The sequence below is a fragment of the Mandrillus leucophaeus genome, unplaced genomic scaffold (assembly GCF_000951045.1).
Source record: "Mandrillus leucophaeus isolate KB7577 unplaced genomic scaffold, Mleu.le_1.0 Scaffold297, whole genome shotgun sequence".
Classification (NCBI taxonomy): Eukaryota; Metazoa; Chordata; class Mammalia; order Primates; family Cercopithecidae; genus Mandrillus; species Mandrillus leucophaeus.
The window spans coordinates 2833022-2846787 of record NW_012103109.1 but is presented as its reverse complement, the minus strand read 5'-3'; positions in this window follow the sequence as shown (position 1 = coordinate 2846787).

Sequence of the window (13766 nt, the reverse complement as noted above, 5' to 3'; positions counted from 1 at the left end):
CCGCCACGACAGCACCAACTCTGAAGCCGCTCGCGGTCCGTGCGGGCCACGGGACCGTGGAGGCGCCTCCTCCCAGAGCGCCGCAGACAAAGCCCGAACGGCAGCAGCACATGGAGAGGAGGAAGTGGTGGCGCGTGCTGCGGCCTACTCCCAGGCAGCCCCAGTCAACGTGCTCTTCTCCCCCTTGGAATCCATTTTCCAGAAAAGCCGGTTTCTCCCCGCGCCACCCTCCCCCAGCTCACTCCACAATGTCATGGAGTTCCCCTCCCAGACCCGGGTTCTGGCGGTCGTTACCTCCCCGTTGGGCTGAGGCGGAGGAATCCTGTCCGATGGTATCGGGTTGCGGGAAACGCGTGCTCGCAGCTCCCTGTGTCCGGCGCGAGTGGAGCTGTTGTAAAATGGCGGCCGAAGCTCACGCCGCTGGCAGCAAACCCGATCCAGTTCCACTCGCCTCCGAGCGCGCTCCCGGTGCGCGCGCGCGCCCCCGCGTGACCCCCCTTCCTTTCCTTTCCCTTCCCTCCCCTCTCTCGCGCGTCCGCTTCACTCACTCACTCCCTCAGCCCCTGCCCTCCTCCAGCTCCTCCTTCTCCCACTACCACCACCACCACCACCACTAGCCTCTGTCCGCCTTCTCTCAGCCTGTCTTATTCCCGCCCCCCGTTCCTTTCCCCCACCGCTCCCACTCCCCTCTGCGGTCGCTCAGGCACGAGTGGCCGCCTTTCCCCTTCTGGCTTGCACGCTCCCTCACTCCCTCCCTTGCTTGCTCGCACTCTCGGCCCCGTCCCCCAGTCCCTGCCGAGTCGGCTCCTCTCTTTCTCTCTCCCGCGCTGACGTGACGACGTAGCCTACGCCTCGGGACGCGCGCCCGCGGGCTCCGCCCCCCGCCCTCCCTCCGGCTCCTCTCTTTCTCTCTCTCTCCCCCCTCCTCTCGCTCGCTCTCTCCCTCGCGCTCTCTCCCTCCCTGGAAGAAGGGAATGAGGCAGGGCTGACGTGAAGGGATGCAAAACAGCTCCTCCTAAGCCAGCTCGCAGAGGAAGAGAGAAACAGAAAAGCAGCCCTTTTATCTCTCTTTTGTTTTCTCACTTCCTTCCACCCCCAACACCCCCCTCTTGTCAGCCCAAGTTTTCTTTTCTCTTTCTACCGCAGAGGATTTTTCTTCCTTTCTTTCTCTTTCTTTCGGTTCAACTCTCCCACTCGAATTGAAAGCCTGAAGGGTTTTCTTTCTCCTGTTTTTTTCTTCCCTCTTTTCTTCCTTCTTCCTCCTTTCTTATTTCTCTAAAAGGGTTTTGTTTGCTGTGGGAGTTTCGTTTGAAAATCAAGTCACGCCTTTTTTCCTTCTTTTCTTTCTTTCTCTCTCTTTTTTTTTCTCCTCTCAGCAGAAAAGGGGAACAAAGATTAACTGAAGCGGGGAAGAGGGGAGAGGCAGAACCTCGCTTGGAAATGGGGGGCCCGGCCCTGTCCGGTACAAAGGGGGCCCGGGGGCCCTGCGCCCCGCCCCCCTCCCCAGGGAAGCCAGGGGCGTCCTCTGGAGAGGAGAGCCGGTGGGGGTGTGGGGCACGGGTGCGGCTCATGGGTGCCGGTTCCTTCCGAAGTGCGAGCGAGGGCCGCCGAGCCCGCCCCCTCCCCAGCCAGAGGTGGCAAGCTGGGTGTGTGTGCTTCACTTATGTATTTTTAAAGTAGGCAGATGGGCTTGGAACAAACATCCCCGCAGAGCACTGAACAGCAAAAGCCTTTAAACAGCTGTTAGCAGAGCCCTGGACGGCCTGACTCGAGGGAGCGGCGCGGGCTCCGAGCGCCAGGGCCTGGGTGGGGAAGGGGCTCAGGGCAGCTGCTCGGATCGGCAGGCTGGCGGGGTCCCCGAGCCCAGGGCCTGGGCCTAGGTCCCGGGGCGCAGTGTTGGGGGGCGCCGAGGCGTGGCCGCTGGCAGCGCGGCCGTCAGGTCCCTCTCTCCTCCCTGAGGAGCCGCGAGGTTTGGTACAGCCTCGCCTCCCTCCAGCTCCGGCGCAGGCCGGACACCAGGCCTCCAACCTTCGGAATACCCGCCACCCCGAGCCATTTCTCGAGTCCGACGCAGGGCGGGTCCGGAGCCCTCGGACAGAGCCGGGCAGTGCCGCCAGGAAGGGTCAATTATTCATGGGGTGCCCGGGCGTGCTCCCAAGACCTGCTCTGTCCTCGGGTTCTCCGGAGGACTGGGGAGAAGACGGGGGAAAGTTCCCAGAGCAAAGTTGGTCACATTTCTCATTTTCCCAAGTAAGTACTGAGCACCTGCTGGATGCCGGGCCCTCGGACTGGGGCTACAGTAGGGGAAGAAACGTGAGGTCTTGGTGGGCCCCGAGAGCAAACGCAGGGAACAATGCAGGGGAAGCTGCGGCTCAGGACCAGGTCACCGGGAGGAAGGAAAGCCTGGATCCTCTCCCCTCCCTCTTCCCTTCCTTCCCTTCCCTTCCTTCCTCCCGGCTGCATCTTCTTGGCTCCACCCCTTCTCCTCATCAATTCCTCCCACACTTCCCTGCTCTCCCTGGCTTTTCACTGAAGGGTCCCTTCTCCCAGGGAGGAGCAGATGCTGAGCCCCATTGTCTCTCCCCCAGTGACTGCAGCCTCCCGGGGACAGGACCTGCCACTCCTCCCTCCTCCCCCCAGCCCTGAGCCCTGGGCTTTTAGAAATATTGAGCCCCAAGGCCACGGCCCCTCACCCCACCCTAAACCAGCTCCTGGTGCTCTGAGCTATGACTCCAGTCACTCAGAACACATTTGTCTCTGACTAGGAGTGAGAAAACAGTAGCCTGAGAGTTTGGTTCAACAAGAAGGACACCATGGTTTTTTAACAGCAGCACCCTGAGCCCCCAGTGACCCCAGAGCCTTTGCCCAGGTCCTGCAGGAAGCCACTTTTCCGTCATCACCTGCATCCTCCCACTTAGTACACTCAAGCTGTATCCTCCAAAAAAGCAGAATGCAGCTCTTAGAGCCAAGCATTCATTTAACAAATGCTTACTGAGTACCTACCCTGTGCCAGCTAAGGTGCTGGCTGCTAACAGCAAGACGCAGTCCTTGCTTTGGCCTTTGGCTTGGCAGGCGAAGGAGCAAGAAAAGAAGACAGGCAACCGCAATACCATGCAATACAGGCAATAGTGAACCAAGGAAGCTCCTAAGAGGGTGCTTAGACTATGGTGGTCAGGTGTGGCTTCCTGGAGGAGGTTGTGTCTAGACTAGGCTGTGCTAGCCAAATGCATGGGAGAGAACAGTCTGTCCAAAGGCCCCAGGGCAAGACAGCACATTATTACAGGTTCTTAGAACTGTCAAGAGTTGAAGTGTTCACTGCAGCTTAGAATACAAGTGGGTGGGGGGAGAGTAAGGATAGAGCAGAAGTGGGAAAAAGGGGAGGGTGTCAGGGAAATGTTCAGATTTTAGCCCCTCCCACTTGCTAACTTCATAAATGTCAATGAATAACATAACTTAAGTGAATAAGTTAGACTTAATTTCGGGACACAGAAAATGCAGGTAAGGGCCGGGCGCGGTGGCTCACGCCTGTAATCCCAGCGCTTTAGGAGGCCGAGGCGGGCAGATTACGAGGTCAGGAGATCAAGACCATTCTGGCTAACTCAGTGAAACTCCGTCTCTACTAAAGAATACAAAAAATTAGCCAGGCATAGTGGCAAGCACCTATAGTCCCAGCTACTTGGGAGGCTGAGGCAGGAGAATGGCGTGAACCCAGGAGGGTTGCAGTGAGCCAAGATTGCGCCACTGCACTCCAGCCTGGGTGACAGAGCAAGACTCCGTCTCAAAAAAAAAAAAAAAAAAAGAAAATGCAGGTAAGAAGACCTGTAGATTGCAGAGACAGTGTCTTAGTTTAAGGGCCCGGGCTTACCTGCTGCATATTCCTGGGCAAGTCAATCTCTCTAACTTTTCTGTAAAATAGGGATAAAAATACTTGCTTCACAGTTTGTTGTGAGGCTTAAACACCACACCTAGCATGGTGTTCAGTACATAAGCACCAATCCTTGGTAGCTTTTATTTACTATTACTACAAATCAGGGAGTGACCGGGTAGTGCCCCAACGACCTGGAAATAAGATTATGTTCAGGGTTGAAACCAGAGTGACTCACCACACCAGAAACACAATGAGCTGGCTGAGGGGGAAGCATTCCTTCAAAGATGACCAGTGTCCCAGTGGGTGGCTGGGACTGGTGACCACCCACATCTGATCAAGATGGACAGGTGGCTTCTCAGGAACATGACCAGAGCTTGATGACTGGTTACCAATGCCCAGCCTGATCAGCAGAGTTGTAGCCTGCCTGAGGAACAAATAGGAATCAGGAGAGGATGGGCCTCATGAAATCCAGGAAGGCCCCTGGGAGCAGGCACCTGGCTATGTTTGCTCAGGAGAGAGAAGTAATCACAGAAGTTCGCACTGGAGGAGCAGGGGAGGGGTAGGGGGTGATTACTGACTTCTCCACAACCTTATTTAAAGCTCCCAAAACCTCTTAGTCCTTTGGTTGGATTATTGGTTCTCCAAGTGACCTGCACATGAACTTGGAACCAGTTAAATGCCCTCAAGGATCCAGGCAGATACCACAGCTCTAGTTCCTGCTTTGTAAACATTTAACTTCTATTATTTCTTTTGTGAGTGGGAGTCTTGCTCTGTCACCCATGCTGGAGTGCAGTGGCACGATCTTGGCTCATTGCAACCTCCGCCTCCTGGGTTCAAGCAATTCTCCTGCCTCGGCCTCTCAAGTAGCTGGGATTACAGGCATGTGCCACCACACCCAGCTAATTTTTTTGTATTTTTAGTAGAGACGGGGTTTCGCCCTGTTGACCAGGCTGGTCTCGAACTCCTGACCTCAGGGGATCTGCCTGCCTCGCCCTCCCAAAGTGCTAGGATTACAGGCGTGAGCCACCGCGCCCGGCCCTCTGTTATTTCTTTACAACACAAGTTCATTGTGAAAGAATTTGAAAATCAACTAAGCGAAAGTGAGAATGAACCCTATCTAGAGACATATTTCGGTATATATCCTTGGACATTTTATATCCCAGTAGCTACATTTAAGTGCACATAATAATAAAACTGTACAAAGTCAATATCATTAAATGATTACTACATGTATAAGTATGTTACTTTTACAAAATTAACAAAAATGGCATAACACTACACCTACTGAATTGCAACTACTTTCACCCAGTATATGTCACAAGTTATCTCCTGGTCTGTAAACACCCACATTCTTTGGATACAGGGTCTTGCTCTGTCACCCAGGTTGGATTACAGTGGCATGATCATACCTCATTGCAGCCTCGAGCTGCTGGGCTCAAGCCATCCTCCCACCTCAGCCTCCCGAGTAGCTAGGGTTACATTGTGTGCCACCATGCTCGGCTGTATCTTTTACTTTTTTTTTTTTTGATACAGACTGGGTCTCACTATGTTGCCCAGGCTGGTCTCGAACTCCTAGGTTCAAGCAGTCCTCCTGCCTCAGCCTCCCAAAGTGTTGGGATTACCAGCATGAACCACCTCACCCAGCCTATATTATCATTCTTAGTGAATGATATTATTCCATGGTTTATGTATCTTAATTTGTTTAAACAAATTGTTAGACTCATGGGATGTTTGCAGGTTTTTCGCTTTTATGAACCTGCTTTAATAAACATACCTGTACAGCCACCTTAGTGCTAGGCTGGGCTAAGCACTTTATTTGAGGTAGGTGTCATTATCATTTTACAGATGAGGAGGCCAAGGTACAGAAAAGCTTAAAAACTTCCTAAGGTCACTACCTTGGAGAGTCTGAGCCAGAATGTGTAGCTAGGGTTTCCCTTTGGGAGTTCTCTTTCAGCATCTGTTTTCCCCTCTTTAGAGTCCCCTCCACTTTCCCCACCAATTTCCTCTCTTCCAGATTACCTCCCTGTGAGAACCTGTCTGGACAGGTGACCCACTTCCTTCTGTGACACTTTTTTAACTTAAATAGTGTTGGGAGGGGTGGAAGCTGATAATAAATGATGTGTAATATATGATACAGTATTTTATAAATTTCAAAGCCCGTGTGAATGTTAGAAGGTCCCAGTGAGGCCCTAAGCTTGCAGACATCACCATTTAGTCAAATCTCCTGACTTGCCCAAACCCAGCAAGGAATCCTCCAGATTCACACCAGAGAGAAAGAAATCAGCTTTTTGATACAGAAGTAGTAAATGGAGGCCTCCCCTGGGCATTTCAGAAGCCCCAAAGCTGCCTCCCTAGAGCTGAAATTCAAAGGTAGGTTTATAATTATAAGGTTTATTAATCCTGATTTCCCTGATGGAGGATACATTCCTGCTGCAGACCTTTCCAGGATGTTCTAGCCATCTCTGAAAATTCCAGGAATCTTGTAAGCTGAGAAAAGGAATGAAACACAGCTCTTCAATGTTTCAGTCGACGTGTTCACTAGAGTAACTCGCTGGGAGATTAGCAGGTGATTATTAATATCTGCTTCTTTCATTGCCAGAACCAACCAAACATTTTAAAAGATATTATTGGCTTTGCAATATCTAATATTCGACTTTTAATATCCAGACTCCCAACAGGAATCCAGCCAATGAAAGGCGAGGACTCCAGGGTTCAACTAGACAGGCGCTGCCGAAAGCAGAGGTGGACCTAGGGCTCCTAAAAGGCTGGTCTTAGCAGAAATGTCATGGGGGTTGGGAACTGGTAGAGAGTCACTGAGAGCTAAGCTCTAAGTGCCCACAGAAGATGTACTGGGTAGCAATTCAAATTCCTCAGAAGGACCAGGTGCAGTGGTTCACGCCTGTAATCCCAGCACTTGGGGAGGGCGAGGTGGGCGGATAACTTCAGGTCAGGAGTTCGAGACCAGGCTGGCCAACATGAAACCCTGTCTCTACTAAAGATATAAAAATTAGCCAGATATGGTGGCACGTGCCTGTAGTCCCAGCTACTCAGGAGGCTGAGGCAAGAGAATTGCTTGAGCCTGGGAGGCAGAGGTTGAAGTGAGCCAAGATCATACCACTGCACTCCAGCCTGGGTGACCAAGCAAGATCTTCTCAAAAAAGCAAAACAAAACAAAAAAATTAAATTTAAATTAAAATTTAAAAATAAATGATAAAAAACAAAATCCTCAGAAGTATAGTAACAATTTAGGAATACTCAGAGTTTTCAGGGAAAACCCAAGGAAAGCATAAGTTTGTGTGGATAGATGGGATGAACATGTGACTTACAAATTATTAGTCCGGGAGTAATGAAAGGGTGCATGAAATAATCCAGCTCCTCTGACCTTCCCTTGTGATTGAGGGTGCACAATTGCATGGCTTTATTCCCATCATGGCTTGAACCAATTAGTTAATTCATCCTATACACATAAATTTAAGAATAAAAATATGCCAAAAGAAACATGGGTCATCACAACTGCCAGTTTCACCGAAGAGTTAAAAATAAATTAAATTTAAAAGCCACATTGATGATACTTATGGCTACAGGAGGGCAAATTGGTACAAAGCCTGGAAAATAATTGGATAGTAAAGATCAAGAGAAGCTTAAAAGTTTCTACCCTTTGATTCAGTAACTCGAATTCTAGAAATCTGTTTTTGAGAGAAATAATCAGCAGTGTGAACAAAGATGTGTTAAGCATGTTTATGAAAGTATTATTTATATTGGCAAAAGTTAAAAATAGGAAAAAAGAAGGAAAGAAAGAAGAAAATAATCTAAATATCCAAAAATGATGGAAATGTTTAAAGAAGTTATGGCATGCACATTTGATGTAATACTATATTAGCTATTAAAAATCATGTTTTTGAAGACTAATGACTTGGGAAGTGTTTGTAATATGCTGAGTGAAATATAAAATTGCATATGCATCAGAAGTATATGTTTTTAAAATTTGGTATATACACATATACTTATCCAGAAAAATACATGTAAAATGCCTGGAAGAAAATGTACAAGTTAAAAAGTTATTTCTGGCTGGGCGCAGTGGCTTACACCTATAATCCCAGCACTTCGGGATGCCAAGGTGGGCAGATCACTTGAGGTCAGGAGTTCGAAACCAGCTTGGCCGACATGGTGAAACCTCATCTCTACTAAAAATATAAAAAATTAGCCAGGTATGGTGGTGCATGCTTGTAATCCCAGCTACTCAGGAGGCTGAGGCAGGAGAATCACTTGAACCTGGGAGGCAGAGGTTGCGGTGAGCCGAGATCGCGCTATTACACTCCAGCCTAGGTGACAGAGTGAGACTACATCTAAAAAAAAAAAAAAAAAAGAGTTATTTCTGTTTGTTGAAATTATAGGTGATTTTAATTAATTTTCTTCTTTATCCCTTAGTGTACTTGCCCAACTTCTTTTTTGTTTCTTTTTCTTCCTTCCTTCCTTCCTTCCTTTTGTTTTTAAAGACAGGGTATCGCTCTGTCACCCAGGCTATAGTGCAGTGACACAATTCTGGCTTACTGCAGCCTTGAACTCCTGAGCTCCAGCAGTCCTCCTGCCTTGGCCTCCCAAAGTGCTGGGATTATAGGCATGAGCCATCACTCTGGCCCTATTTGCCAAATTTCTATAATGATTATATATTTTTTCTCTTCCTTGAGCAAGCTGTATTTATTTTTCTTTTTCTCCTCTCCTGGATTATTAAGGTATAATTGGTATACAAAAAATACACATAATTAATATATACAATCTGTGAGTTTGGACGGATGTATATATTCCTGTGACAATAACTACAGTCAGTATATCCATCACCTCCAAAAGTTTCCTTGAACCCCTTTGTTGTTTGTTTTGTTTGTTTCTGTGGTAAGAATGATTATGTTAATTTTGAACAACAAAATATATATTTAGAAAACAAGGTCTAGGCTTCTGGTTCACTTCATAGTCAATGATGAGAAGACCTAGGCCAGGCCTTCAAGGAGCTTCCAATCTTCAGGAGAAACAGCCATGGAAACAGAAGTGATGGACAGAATGCAATTATTTCTCCTCCCTTGGAAATGTTTGAAACCTAGGAGGAAAGAGGAACCAGCGTTTTGGTTGCTGATGATTTGGGCTCTGGGTTGAATAGACTATCTGTTGTGAAAGTGTATTGTGCAAAAAGAGAATAGAGCTTTTTGTGAAGGGAGATAAAGAGGGTATAGGGTGGGAATGAGGAGGATGGGGAAGGAGGGGGCAGGGCCAGGCAGATCCCTAAGAGGCCTGGAAGCACTTATCCTGTGGGTGAACCTCAGGACTGCTGTAAGGTCCCTCCAAGTTGTCCTCCCCACACTGCACATGGGTCTTGGTGTCCAGGGCCAGCCTGGTAGCTGGCATTACATTCATGACAGTTCAGTAAATGTTTATTACCCCTAAGAATACATGAATGTGGCTCACACCTGTGATCCCAGCACTTTGGGAGGCTGAGGCGGGTGGATCATGAGGTCAGGAGATCAAGACCATCCTGGCTAACACGGTGGAATCTCGTCTCTACTAAAAATACAAACAATTAGCCGGGCGTAGTGGCGGGCGCCTGTAGTCCCGGTTACTCGGGAGGCTGAGGCAGGAGAATTGCTTGAGCCTGGAAGGTGGAGGTTGCAGTGAACTGAGATTGCGCCGCTGCACTCCAGCCTGTCACGAGGTGTGACAGAGTGAGACTCCATCACTCCATCTCAAAACAAAACAAAATAAAAAAAGAGGTGATGTTTAAACCAAGTCTTGAAAGAAAAGTGGGAGGCTGCTCAGCAAAGCAATAGGGACAAGATGTGGAGCAGGGGGAATGGATTTTGGAAACATGTAACCTCTCTGAGCCCCCATTTGCTGCTCTGAAGAATCCTACCTCACCACTGAATGAGATAATATATGCAAGGTACCTAGCACGGGGCCTGGCCGATAGTAGGTACTGAAGAAGTCAGTTCTTTGTTCCTTCAGTATCAAAATCAGTTCCTCTTTGAAGTTTACTTTCCATTCACATTTTGTTCTTTTCCCCAGTTCCTCTAGATATCTTGACGGTTGGCTTGGGCCCTTAAAGTTACTCAGATGATTTTCCAAGATCTGAAAAATAATTTAAAACACCTATCATATTTTCCATCACAAAGAAAATCCCAATAAAATTGAAAATACGGGTGTCATATAGATCACATTCCCTGTTCACATATGCTAAAATGAGAAATTAATGTTAGAGTCTGTGTGAAATTTGTGACGGTGAAATTTGTGGCAGTGAAAACAATTTAAAAATAAAAATAATTAACTTTATAAATCAGCTATTAAACATTCTCTAGACCAGGCACGGTGGCTCACACCTGTAATCCCAACATTTTGGGAAGCCAAAGCGAGTGGATTGCTTGAGTCCAGGAGTTTGAGACCAACCTGGGCAACATGGTGAGACCCTATCTCTCTAAAAAAAAAAAAAAAATACAAAAATTATCTGGGTGTAGTGGTGCACACCTGTAGTCCCAGCTACTTGGGAGGCTGAGGTGGGAGCATGGCTTGAACCTGGGAGGCAGAGCTTGCACAGTGAGCTGAGATTGTACCGCTGCACTTCAGCCTGGGTGATAGAGTCTCTGTCTCAAAAAAAAAAAAAAAATCTCCAAAATTGCTTTTGGATAAAGTAAGAACTCAAGAATAAAGTGGTTTTGTTTGTTTGTTTGTTTGTTTTGTTGTGTTTGTTTTTGTTTTGCTTTTATTTTGGAGACCGAGTCTCGCTCTGTGACCCAGGCTGGAGTGCAATGGCAGGATCTCTGCTCACTGCAAGCTCCGCCTCCCAGGTTCACACTATTCTCCTGTGTCAGCCTCCTGAGTAGCTGGGACTACCGGCGCCACCACGCCTGGCTTATTTTTTGTGTGTGTGTTTTTAGTAGAGATGGGGTTTCACCGTGTTAGCCAGGATAGTCTTGATCTCCTGATCTGGTGATCCGCCCGCCTCCACCTCCCAAAGTGCTGGGATTACAGATATGAGCCACCACGCCCAGCCAATAAAGTGTTAATTTAGAAAATAACACAGGCTGGGCACAATGGCTCATGCCTGTAATCCCAGCACTTTGGGAGGCCAAGATGGGAAGACTGTGTGAGGTCAGGAGTTCCAGACTACCCGGGCCAACCTAGCAAGACCCCATCTCAACAACAACAAAAAAGAGAAAATAGCACAAACAAGAATTGTACCCGTGAATGGAATATTGTTCACAATAAAAAGAAGGACTGGGCTGGGTGCAGTGACTCATGCCTGTAATGCCAGCATTTTGGGAAGTCAAGGCAGGAGGATCACTTGAGCCCAGGAGTTCTAGAACAGACTGGGCAACATGGCAAAACTCTGTCTCTACTAAAATTTCAAAAATTAGCCAGGTGTGGTGGTGCATGCCTGTAATCCCAGCTACTTGGAAGGCCGAGGCACAAGAATTGCTTGAACCCAAGAACAGGTTGCAGTGAGCCAAGATTAAGCCATTGCCCTCCAGCCTGTGCAACAGAGTGAGACTGTCTCAGAAAAATAAAACAAGAAAAAGTAAAATATGCCCCTATTTAATGATTATTGGGAATGTTGCAAATTGTATAAATACAGTTAAGAATGTTCAAATAAATTAAAAATAAAGAATTTTTTTTTAAAAAAGAATTGCACCTGGCCAGGCACGGTGGCTCATGCCTGTAATCCCAACACTTTGGGAGGCCGAGGCGGGTGGATCACCAGGTCAGGAGATCGAGACCATCCTGGCTAACACGGTGAAACCCCGTCTCTACTAAAAATACAAAAAATTAGCCAGACATGGTGGTGGGCGCCTGTAGTCCCAGCTACTCGGGAGGCTGAGGCAGGAGAATGGCATGAACCTGGGAGGCGGAGCTTGCAGTGAGCCAAGATTAAGCCACTGCACTCCAGCCTGGGCAAAAAAAAAAAAAAAAAAGAATTGCACCCATGAAAACCAAAAGTATACATGCATTACTCAAAAATGTATTTAGCCCGGCGCGGTGGCTCACACCTGTAATCCCAACACTTTGGGAGGATGAGGCAGGTGGATCACTTGAGGCCAGGAGTTCAAGACCAGCCTGACCAATATGGTGAAACCCCATTTCTACTAAAAATACAAAAATTGGCCAGGCAAGGTGGCATGTGCCTGTAGTCCCAGCTACTCGGGAGGTTGAGACAGGAGAATCGCTTGAACCCCGGAGGCAGAGATTACAGTGAGCCGAGATGCACCATTGTACTCTAGGCTAAGCAACAGAGTGGGACTTCATCTCAATTTTAAAAGTATTTAGATTTTAAAATAATTTTATTATTATACCCAGAAAAAGTTAAATAAACAAAATAATCATTGATGTAACAATCTAAAATATTAAATCTAAAAACATTAAAAAACAAAATCCTAAAATGAGGAAGGAGGATGTGAATAAATTAGAAAATGGAAAAACAGAATTAACACATATGTCTTTCAGCTGGTTCTTTTTTTTTTTTAAGAGACAGGTCTTGCTCTGTGGCTCAGGCTGAAGGACGGTGATGAGATTGGAGCTCACTTGCAGCCTCGAGCTCTTTACCTGCTTTACCTCACTATCCTATTAGGTAGATACTATCACTTCCAATTTCCTGGGACCACCAACAAGTTAATTAATTAAGTAAGTAAGTAATTATTGTTTAGAGACAAAGTCTCGCTCTGTTGCCCAGATTGGTCTCAAACTCCTGAGCTTAAGTAAGCCTCTCACCTTGGCTTCCCAAAGTGCTGGGATTACAGACGTAGCCCAGTAAGTGTTTTGTTTTGTTTTGTTTTGTTTTGTTATTGCACCCCGGCTGGAGTGCAATAGCATGATCTCAGCTCACTGCAACCTCCACTTCCCAGGTTCAATCGATTCTCCTGCCTCAGCCTCCCAAGTAGCTGGGGTTATAGGCATACCCACCACACCCAGCTAATTTTTCTATTTTTAGTAGAGATGGGGTTTCAACATGTTGGCCAGGCTGGTCTTGAACTCCTGACCTTAGGTAATCCACCCGCCTCAGCCTCCCAAAGTGCTGGGATTACAGGTGTGAGCCACTGTGCCCAACCAACAAGTGGATTTTTAAAGGAAAATATGAGACAGTTCCTAAGTTGTTTACCAAGAATTTACATTAAAATAACATTATTGATTGGCTGTACATTTTTTTTTATCACAAGTTCCAGCAACATAGATATGATGGTTAAGGCAGGTACTCAGGAAACTACAGAGAAGAAAAGAAAGAACAAAATGCCAGACTGCTCTAAGCTGTTTTTCTTCTCTCATTTCTCCCTTTTGACAGATATCTTTCTCTTCCGAAGGCACTGAGAGTCAACATTGTAGGTTTAAGTTCATCCCACATCGTTGGGAAGGCTCATTCCCAGGTGATATTGACCCACATAGGAGGGAAAAAGGAGAGATACTATTGCTTAAGAATTTAGTGAATTCCAGGCGTGGTGGCTCACACCTATAATCCCCACACTTTGGGAGGCTGAGGCAGGCGGATCACCTGAGATCCGGAGTTTGAGACCAGCCTGACGAACATGGAGAAACCCCGTCTCTACTAAAAATACAAAATTAGCCAGGTGTGGTGGTGCATACCTGTAATCCCAGCTACTTGGGAGGCTGAGGAAGGAGAATCGCTTGAACCAGGGAGGCGGAAGTTGCAGTGAGCCGAGATGGCACCAGCCTGGGCAACAAGAACGAAACTCTGTCTCAAAAAAAAAAAAAAGAAAAGAAAAGAAGAGAAGAATTTAGTGAATTCTCAAGGCCTAACTGATTAGCAGCACAAAGGGACATAGCAATGGGCTCTCAGGCCAGTCACCATCCACCTACAAGGGAGTCAAGGCATGTTGGTTGGATCATTTTTTTCTTTCTTTCTTTCTTT